We start from the raw sequence: 10960 nt of genomic DNA on the forward strand, positions 1-10960 counted from the left end.
CTTACACAAATCATACACAAAAATTAATTCCAGATGAAACATACAAATAAATATAACATCTAAATCAATGAAACTTAAATAATAAAACAGAATAATGTTTTAATGAATTTAGAATTAATATCAAAACAGTATAACATCACTAACACTAAAATATTTTTAAATGTACTTTATGAAAATTTAGAAAGCATTTGCATCAAATGTACATTAAGAGAGGAACACTGAGCCACAGAGTTAGTAAAAATATTTAAATACATATATTCAACAAATGATCCATTCCATCCTATGCAAAAATGTCTTACAAATCAAAACTATAAAGACAAAAAAATAATAAAATGATGGGTAAAAGCCTTAAAAAATCACTTTCCAAAAGAACATATCCAAACCCTGTTAATAATATGAAAAGAATCTTTAAAACATTGGCTATCAGTAAAATAGAAGCACAGCCATAAAGTCATATACTGCAAACCTAGGATAATGGCAAACAAAGTTGAAAGTATTGAGGATATAGAGCAACTGAAACTGTCAGAAATTTCTGCTAAAGAGTAGATGCTGGTAATCCATTTTGAAAAATGGTATGGAGAGTATTTACTATGGCTAAAAATGTATTTACCATATGATCCATCAATTTCATTCTTTGGAATAACCTGGACAAAAATGAGTGCATTAGTCCATTGCCTGGAAGTTTTACTCTTAATGGCAAGAAACTGGAAATAATTCAAATACATATCAGGAGTAGAATTGGATAAATAAATTGCAGTATGTTTATATAATGGATACTCAAGAACAATGGCAACAGGGAGGTGGCAACTACAGCTGTACATGCAAAAAAATAGATGAATCTTATAGATATAGTGGGAAACGAGAGTAGACGTGAAAGAGTGCATTAATATATACGGAATTCCAGAACATGAATATAGAGTAATACAACTCAGAATTGTGCTCCTGGGTATGGGAGGTAATAGTGAACTTCTGGGATTTTGAAAATATTCTATTCCTTGATTTGGGTGGTGGTTACAAAGGTATTTACATGTGTAAAATTCAATGAGCTGCACTCTTAATATTCATTCACCTTATTTCATGTAATGGATATATATCCTAGGAAAATTTTTGCATGTGTTCTTAAGAAAAAATATACTAGAATGTTCAAGGCAACTTAAATGTTTATCAACAGAAAAAATAAATTGCCGCTTATTTTTCAAATGTGATGTAACAATAAAAGTAAATAAATGAGAGGTATGTGTACCTAAAAACATTACTGTGGACCCCCAAAATGCAAGTTTGAAAGTGTCAGAGGAATACTTGTACTATGATACGCTTCTGACATCACTTATTTTAGAAAAGTTATAACCAATGGGGAATTACATACTTGTGTAGCAAAATTATAAAGTGATAAATAGTGAGTGACAGGATCAGACCTAAGTTTTAGAAAATTATTTTGTAGAAATTCAGAGGATAGATTGGATAAGAGAGAATAGTAACAGAGAACTCGGAAGAGGTATTGATTATGAGACTATTCTACTAGAAAAATCTGATGAGAAGGAAATTAATAAGAACATATCCAATGGGAATGGAAAAAGAGGAAAGACTCATAAAATATTTCAGCAGGAGATCAATAAGATCTGTTAATCCTTTTGAAATGGGAGGCGAGACAAAAAGTAATGTATATTTATGAAATATATACACTTTCTATGCCCAGACACTCTGCCAGGTGTTTTACATATGTTATGCCATTTAATCCTTATAATAGCCTTGTATGATACACATATTTATTTCTATTTTACAAATGAAAAAAAAAATGAGACTCTTGCAGGTTATTTAATTTGCCCAAGGTCAAATGGCAAGGAAATGGAGATGCCCTATTCGAAGCCAGGTGTGTTTGATTCAAAGGTCATGCTCTTTTCATTTCAGAATGGATCCTAATACATCACATAACATTTAAACATTTTAGCTTTAGTGAATGGGATGCCATTTATTGAAATAGGAAATTCAGAAAAGTAGCATTTTCCAAAATATATAGGAGAGGAAGGGAATGGTTAGACATTTTAACTTTGAAAACTAGTATCTTATAAGAAGTTAAAAATAAAGGTTTAGAATTGTGCTGTTCAATATAGTTGTCCCTGGTCATGTGTAGCTGTTTAAATTTGTATTAATTAAAATTTAAAATTCATCTCCCCCTTCACAGTAGCCACATGTCAAATACTTCAAAAGTCACATGTGGATAATGGCTGCCATATTGGAAAAGTATACTGAATAGTGCTGGTCTAGAGCTTGCATTCAACCAGTCACCAGTATGTTAAACTAGTACATATTATTATGAACGAAAGTCATTATAATAATATCTCCCACTTATTAAAGTTCTTGGCACTATGTCAATATTTTTTAGATTTATCTTATTTGACAGTCTTTTGACAGTTTTTCATTAAAACTCTGTGAAGTTAACACAATTATTATATGTATTTAACATTTGAGTCTTAAAGGCTCAGAAAACAATTTTTCCAAAGAGATACAACAGTAAATGACAGCCTCAGAATCCAAGCACAAAGGGTCAGGTACTAAGACATAACTACTTTAAGGTGGTGAGTATAATGAAGAAATGTGAAGAATGTAAAAGAAACATAAAGTCACAAAAATTTCCAGAAATGAACTTAAGGAGAAGAGACTCTCTGATAAATTTAAGTCAGTGACTGAAAGTCTATAATACAGATGAGGCTAAAAGAAAAATTCTTTTTCAACGAAGGGTAGTCCTCTCAAAGTGAAATGTCATTATACAGATATTATGAATTCAAGTAGGTGGCTCCTGGGGGGCTCAGTCAGTTAAATGTCTGATTTCAGCTCAGGGCATGATCTTGGGGTTTGCAGTTTGGAGCTTGCTTTGGAGTCTGTGTCTCCCTCTCTCTCTGCCCCTACCCTGTTCGTGCTCTGTCTCTGTCTCTCTCTCAAAAATAAATAAATGTTAAAAATTAAAAAAAAAAAAAAGAATTCAAGTAGGTTCTGAATAGAGGAAGAGCTGTTGAGCTTAACATTGAGATCTCTACTGACTTTAGAGAGGGTCTTTGAGTAGAGGCCTGAGCAGTAGAGGCCTCCTGGGAAGTTTCGCCTTTAAGAAGTTTGTCATGAATAAGAAAGAGGTAGTCGCTAGAGTTAAGTAAAAGTTTGAAAGATAGGCTTTTTTTTAATGGATGGAAATCATTGAAAATTGTTGTAATTGAGAGGACAAAAAGTTAGTGGAAATGAGAAAATTATTCAAAAAAGAAGTGATCGTGATACAAGTTTTGGAGGAGTAAAAGCCAAAAGAGAACAGGTGGGTTTAGGAGAGAATAGACCCGTGTCACTGTGTGATAGGGAGGGAAATGATAGATGAAAATATGGGTACTTGGACAAGGAGAATGTTTTGCTTTTTATAAATGTTATTTTCACACATCTCCGTCTTTGGAAGTTTAGCAACTGTGTCTACATTATGTAATCCTCATTAAGAAATCTTCCCTATTGTCTCCCAAAATTATATTCACACACCTTCTGGTTGCTTCTATGACCCTCACTTCCCTCCAGTAGTATTATTAGGACCCGATTACTCTCACAATGCACAACAATAAATGTTATTTTAATGAAGGAATAAATGAGTTCTCCTGGGTACAGACCAAATTTTATCATTGTTGTCACTGCCATGAGGCACAGCAGATAATGAAGAACTCCTTCATCTCCCAAACACCCCAAGAAGTAAAATGGATTAAGGAAGGGCACAATGTAAGTAGGATAATATTCTAATGGCCAAAGAAAAATTGTCTTAAGTTTTCATCTGGGGTTGTGTTAATATCACCCAAGTTCAGACCAAATAACACTTTTATAAAAATAGAAAAAAAGGGATGACTAATATTTGGGTGGCCTTTTTTTCAACTTTTTATCCAGTAAATGTATTATTTTTGTTTCTTGTCCTTTTCTCTCTCTTGCAAAGAAACATGAAAAACTCTGCATAAAACATAATTCTTCCTTTATAGACTCCAAATAAAAGTCTCTGAATGTCTAAATCTTGACTTTTCAGATGAAAAAATCTTCTTTTTCAGATTTTAAAGCTCCAGTTCTCTAACATTAATGTTTTAAAAGTAAATGTACTTGTTCTCTAAAAAGCCAAATAAGTCTTTATTATTCTGTATATTTCATGCCCTCCCCGCAAAATACATTAAGATAATCCCTTTTGTTGAATGTTTTGCACATATATTTGGTTGTCAAATTAGAACTTTGATTGAAATTTGTGTTTTAACCATTGCATTTCTATCCACCTACATACTGAACCATTTTATTTCAATAAATATATATTTACATTATCATTTTTGTTCCACTTTAAAAAAATATTAGCACTAATATGTCTTAATTTACTAATAAATATATTTATGATTTTTAGTTATACTAATGAATGGAATTATATTCCTAGAGTTCTGGGTAAATCACTATTTAAAACTCAGTGATGTAAAACCCATTCAGCACCTCAGGCTTTTAAGTCGACTTATACAACAACACATACATGCATCATCTGCCATTTAAGAAAGCAAATAAGAAACTACTGTGACATTTTCACTTTAAAGTTATAAATCAACTTTTTCACCACCTAGGGTAAATGCAAGATTTCTCATCTTCCTCTTTTTCCTTCCTGCCTGCCATAACCTCCCCACACCCAAGTCTGGGAGTTGATCAGAATCAAGTGGCAGAAATATCACCTTCCAAAGATAAAAGGCATTACTGAAGTTGGAGGAAACGGACTGATCATATTTTGTAGGAGATGAGTTTTCAAAGTGAGTGAAAACTTAATGCAAGGAAGCATGAGGCATCTTTTCCATCTTTTCTGTCAGAATGGTGAGAAGACCCCTGGTTTTTATTTGCCAAGCATAGAGCTTTGTCTTCTTGGAACTTTTTTTCTCCTACACATTAGTGGATTGCACAGCAGCGGTCCTAGCCTGAAAATTCTTGTGGCAGGCAGCTGAGGCAGTATACGAACGGGGAGCAAAGCCTATTTTTGTTCTCTTCCTATTCTATTTTCTGTAATACCGGCAGTGGTTTATTTTATTTTATTTTTCTCATTAGAGTGATCAATTCTGGATTCAGATTTGGTTTAGGATTAATCTTCTGGCCTTGAAAAAAGGGTGCTCTCCCGACCCCATTTCAACTGAAATATACACTAGAGGGCCAGTCTTCTAGACAATAGTAAAGGTTTATTTTACCTTTTTTTTTGTATATAGGAAGGGAGGAGCAAATAGACCAAGCATAGGATTAGGTATTCTGGGGTACCTTGGTAAAGATAAAATCATACTCTTTAATGTAACTCCATGATTGTATGAGTGGGCCAACTAGGAAAATTACACCAGACTCAGTTGTGCAACAATTCATATCATATTCACCTAATGTGAGCAGGATGCTCTTGACTAAAACCATTTCATACCATGCTGGAATGCTGTGCTTTTCAAGGAAAGTTCAAAGTAAAAATTCAATAAGTATGTATATATTACTGTTACAGGGAAAATAAAATGGGCGTAAATGTTGGAATTAAACAGTTTCCCCATTATATGACCAGGGACCTAATTTTGGCAACTATGGAGACTGTAACGATATGGAGGGTCAAGTTAAAAATCACTCTAGAAACTTATGGTTCTTTAATAGATATTGTTAAAGACAGTGGATTTTAGGAAACATTATGAAAAAGCTAAAAGGTATTTGGATGAAGTTTGAGATGTGAATTTGAGATTAACAATTAATAAATTTGGTCTATTCAGCATTCGTGGATATTGCTATTCAAAGTACAAGTGTAAGAGTGAAGGAAATATTGCTATTCAAAGTACAAGTGTAAGAGTGAAGGAATTTGAGATTAACAATTCATAAATTTGGTCTATTCAGCATTCGTGGATATTGCTATTCAAAGTACAAGTGTAAGAGTGAAGGAATATTGGATCTTGTACTGGAAATTTGCAGTAGATGTAATTCATCTCTATATCACTTGATCTTTCAGGATGGACATTTACATGGTTTTGTGTTTTGGCTTATGCACACACTAGCATTGCACACACACACACACACACACACATACACACTCACACATGTACATTGTCATTTCAAATGAAATTTGGGGTTTGGATTGAATGACATCAAATTACTTTGTGGATAAACAATAACAATACAGTGTAAATCTATGCAATTAGCACATGGAAAAACATTCCCCAAATGGACATAGAACCAAATAATGAATCAGTGGTAAAATGTTGAGAAATGATCTAGTTGTACCCTGGTATTCCATAGATGATGCATAAGATTTAGAGAGGTATGTATGTATTATTATTAGAGAAGAAGTATGTATTATTAAAAAAATAATATGGATAGTGGTTGCTCTTTAAGCCTGGGTCTCTGTGTGATACATATAAGCAGAGTTCCATGCCATCATTATATATATATATATATATATATATATATATATATATATATATATAGTGATGATAGTTGTGTTCCAGAAAAGGAACTGGCTGAACTATTTAGTATGTGGTTGTTGCTAATAAATACTATTTTTTATTCTTCGAATACAGTAAAAATGATGCACTAACAAGGTGCCATGATTTTTCCCCAAAACATTTCTTAATTGAAATTCATTTTTCCTTTAAAAATATGAGATTTTTAAGGTAATTCCCATACTTCCTCCCAAACAGTATTGATTGTACTAATCATTGTACCTATATTTTAAAGTAAGAAGAAGTCATTACTTTCACATAGAAATACTTTAAATGTATTTTTGTATACTTTACATTTACTTAGGAATTACAAATGAAAGAAATATAAATAAAAACCAAAGTAAAAAAAAATCACTCTCATAGCCACTTGTGTTGGAAGAAGATATTGGGATAACTTTTTTGTTTGCATAATTCTCAGACACTCTTTAATCACAGAAAATAATGTATAATTCCCTAAATTATGTCTATATCACACTTAGAAATATTTTAGAGGATTTCCAGTAATTTCAAAGATGTACAAAAAAGATAACACAAAAATTGTTTTGTGGATAGCAATTTAGATTTTTTTAATTTCTACATTAAAGTTGTGCCTGATTAAAAATAAATTTGTATGATGAATCATTACTGCATAAAGCTTTTGGCTCTTCCTTAAGTATTGATAAACTGATGTTGCAAATTATGTAAGACACAGCATCACAAGTCTGATAACATGCCTTATTCAAAACAATTCCAATTTTTTTGTATTTCATGAATGTTGGAGGGTTTGTCTCATCTTTCCAATGATAATAAAACCCAATAAATAAATTAATAGAGTTTCTGATTTTATATATTGAGATTACACATTTTAACCATAACTAGATTTTCCCCATCAATATTTCATCTTTCATTAATGAATATTTGTAGGAGACACTGATCTACTTTATAATATGCTGAAACATGTTCATCTTTACCATTACACATCTTGACATTTCAAAGCCGTGGTAATCAACTCATAAGCTCCCCAAATGGAATCATTTTTATCCTCCTTTTTGGACTGAATTGTGAAAAAGTTAGTGGATTAGAGGTTGAAAAAGCAGCAGTTTTCCGTGTAAGCAAGAAAACAAGAATACAAGTTAAGGATATCTGCTGGTGGGAATAGAGGGAAAAAAAAAGCTTTTTGAAGTTTCAGAATGGAAAAAGCAAAAAAAGAAATTTTTACAAGAAAACAATTTCAAGACAGTTGCTCAAATCCTGAAGTTGTATGGGATGGCAGGTTAAAAATCTAAACCAAAACTTCTGAAAAGCAAAGAGGGTTATCTGACATTCTCAGTGTTGAGAAATATGTATTACATTTCAAGTCATGCTGTCAGAAGGGCCATGGTGAAAACAAAAAGGCTTTCATCTGAACTCTGGAGAGCTATGCCTGAAGAGTGGGGCAAACCCAAGGTGTGCAGAGCCATACCAAAACTGCAGTCTGGGTTTCAATCTGGCTTTCAATTTGATTAAGCTGATGCCTCCCACATCCACCTACCCACTACAGAAAAAGATGACCCCTCTCTGGAGGAAGTCAACACTATTTGGAGCCTATCCATTTTTTAAACAAAATTTATGCCCTTTGATTATATTACAGGTCATTTAACTGTCTAATTATTCATTGGAGTGACAAGAAAGGAGACCAAATAACCAACGACCAAGAGAAATAATAAGAGAGTAAGATATTGGGGTTATTTAAAAGGATTTTGAGATAACAATTCATGGGGTGCCTGGGTGGCTCAGTTGGTTGAGTGACCAACTTCGGCTTAGGTCACGATCTCACTGGTTTGTGAGTTTGAGCCCCGTGTCGGGGTCTGTGCTGACAGCTCAGAGCCTGGAGCCTGCTTTGGATTCTGTGTCTCCCTCTCTCTCTGTCCCTCCCCCACTCATGCTCTATCTCTCTCTGTCTCAGAAATAAACATTAAAAAAAAAGAAAACAAAATAAAATAACAATTCACATATTCAAAAAATAAAAGCAAAGAGACAGAAAAAAAAAAGGTGGAGAATTTTACCAAATAACTAGAGTTTACAAAAATAATTAAAAGGAATTCTAGAACTAAAAATCAAATAAGTGAAATTGAGACCTCAACATATGTGTTTAACAACAATTTAGATAAGTTAGAAGACAGGGTTTTTAGAGTTGAAGGTGAGTCAACAAAAAATCTGTAAAATCAAAACAGAGGGGAAAAAAAGAAAAATATAGAAAACAGCAGAAGACCTATAAATGACCCAATTTGTCTAACATGCATGCAAAAGATGTCTAGAAAGAAGAGAGAGAATGAGGCAGAATAAGTGTTTGAAAAGTTAACCAAAGATTTTTCAGATACCCACAGATAAGCAAGATAAATACGAAGAACATCAAACCTATCCCTTCCCTATCCAGCCCACCTGTATCTTCTAACAGTATCCCCTTTAGACCTTTTACCCAGAACTCTCCACCTCAGAATCTGTTTCCAGGGAATCCAATTTAAGACAGCTGTTTTTGTAAAGATAGCATTATGAGTAATTGCCTTAAATCGGTGGCAAACAATTGCACTTGTATCATTTAGAAAAGAAGAATGAAGAAAATGTTTTTCTACATACTTATCACATGTAAATTTCGGTAGTGTCTCTTTCGTGTAATACTTATATGTTAAGGCTATATATATAGCCTTTCTTGATAGAGTGTTGTTTACTTGTGTTGCTAAATATTAGTTTATTTTTTCTTATGCTCCATTTGTTCAAACCATGAACTAACCCATATGATCAAGCTTCTAAATGAACATTCATAAGCTTTTTGTGATATTTCATGTTTAGAAATACTCATTGGTCTACACTTGAGAATCTGTGCAGAATCAACTTGTTGAGGCTCTATTTTCTATTAAAGAAAGAAGGGATTAGAAAATCAGTTTTATAATTTCTAAGCTGTGATATTATGTATTTTATTTTTTAAAACAAATATCCAAAAATTTGTCAAGGATGTGAGACAATAACTCCCCAGGAATCCCCCATTAAAAAGGAAATGTGTGTCTAAGCAGGGTTCAAAATAACCACCTGAAGTCATATGACACTTCTTGGCTTGCAAACCAAACCATTATTGAATTTGTTTTTAATTAAAGGAGACACTTTGGTTGGGGTTTAAGTTATTTTTATATACACTCTTACTGCACAATGTGGTTTTCCTTGAAAAATTCATCACAAGTAGAAATATAATTTTATTTTGTGTCTGTCTCTTCAGTTTGATGTAAGCTCCATTAAGAAAAGGAATTTTGTCTGTTTTTCTGATAATATCTTTCTATAGTATTAAAAGCTACCTACAACATAGCAAGTGACATACATATTTTCTGGGTAAATAAAATAAATGAATAAATTAATATTGCTCATATAAACTTTTTATTTGGATATATCATATAAATATGAATATGTATTTATTAAAGTTATGGGGCAATGCCATTATAAGAACGAAGAGAGACACATGAGGAAAGCAACAGATGTAGAAATACTGCAGGTTCTAAGTGAATGTTAAGCACTCCACCTGATTTCTTCAAAATAGAGTACAAAGTCCATATAAGATAGAATATGAACAAAAGACCATTGCATGACCATGAAGATACTATCTAGGGAGCCTCACTGCTGTCAACGTACATATTTCTTTTCTACATCTGAATAGGATGTTACTGTTTCTCTGATGATTTCATCAACTTCGCATATATGTGTCTGAATATGCAGATAAACAGATACAACTGTATTTATAAAGATATCATCTAAGAGAAGAAAATACTGTGAATAAACTACTTAAGAATCTATCTAATTCATCTGGATTTATAGAATACTTTTAATCTCCACACATGCAAACAAAGTGGACTGCATGTCCGTTTATCAGTTCATGCAGGAACTGAATTCCTTTTTTTTTTTTTTTATAATTATCAGGAGCTATATCTTCAGGTAAATGTTAGAATGGCCTGTGTTAAAAGCTTCTTAGTGATTTATTAGTATTAAGCTAAAGTAATACTATGGAAGATTTGTATGAATATTTTCTGTAAAAGTAAAGATCACCTTGTCAGTTGTTTACCTTAGATTTTTCTCTGTAAAAGTTATTGTGAGCTTTAATTTTCTGATTTTCCACTTTGTAGACTCTACTGCAAAGAATGCTATACCATATAGAATATAGTGCAAATAAGCATTCTTCATTATTTGTCATACTGTTATGAGACTTGGTGTAGCTTTGTTAATATTTTCTTAATTCAATCCCCAAATGTAAAGGGAAAATATGAAATTATAACTTTGAACATGAACATATGAATTGTAATATGAAAATTCCATGGCTAGTGGGAGTCCAGTGTATTTTGCCCAAGAATTTCCTGGTGTGATAATTTCCTGACATAATAAAATGAAACAGAAATAGGAAACCTTGCAACAGAATGAATGAACATTTCTGTTTCTGAGACAATTAGACATGCCAGATGGGGACAATCATTTGAGGT

General features: G+C 32.5%; 1 long non-coding RNA gene across 1 annotated transcript in view; it reads right to left on the reverse strand.

Annotated features, from left to right (window-relative positions):
* The window catches only part of LOC106968377 (uncharacterized), a 63215-nt gene that overhangs the window by 31082 nt on the left and 21173 nt on the right, over nucleotides 1-10960 (reverse strand). The window lies entirely within an intron of this gene.

This window comes from Acinonyx jubatus, chromosome F2 (assembly GCF_027475565.1).
Source record: "Acinonyx jubatus isolate Ajub_Pintada_27869175 chromosome F2, VMU_Ajub_asm_v1.0, whole genome shotgun sequence".
NCBI lineage: Eukaryota > Metazoa > Chordata > Mammalia > Carnivora > Felidae > Acinonyx > Acinonyx jubatus.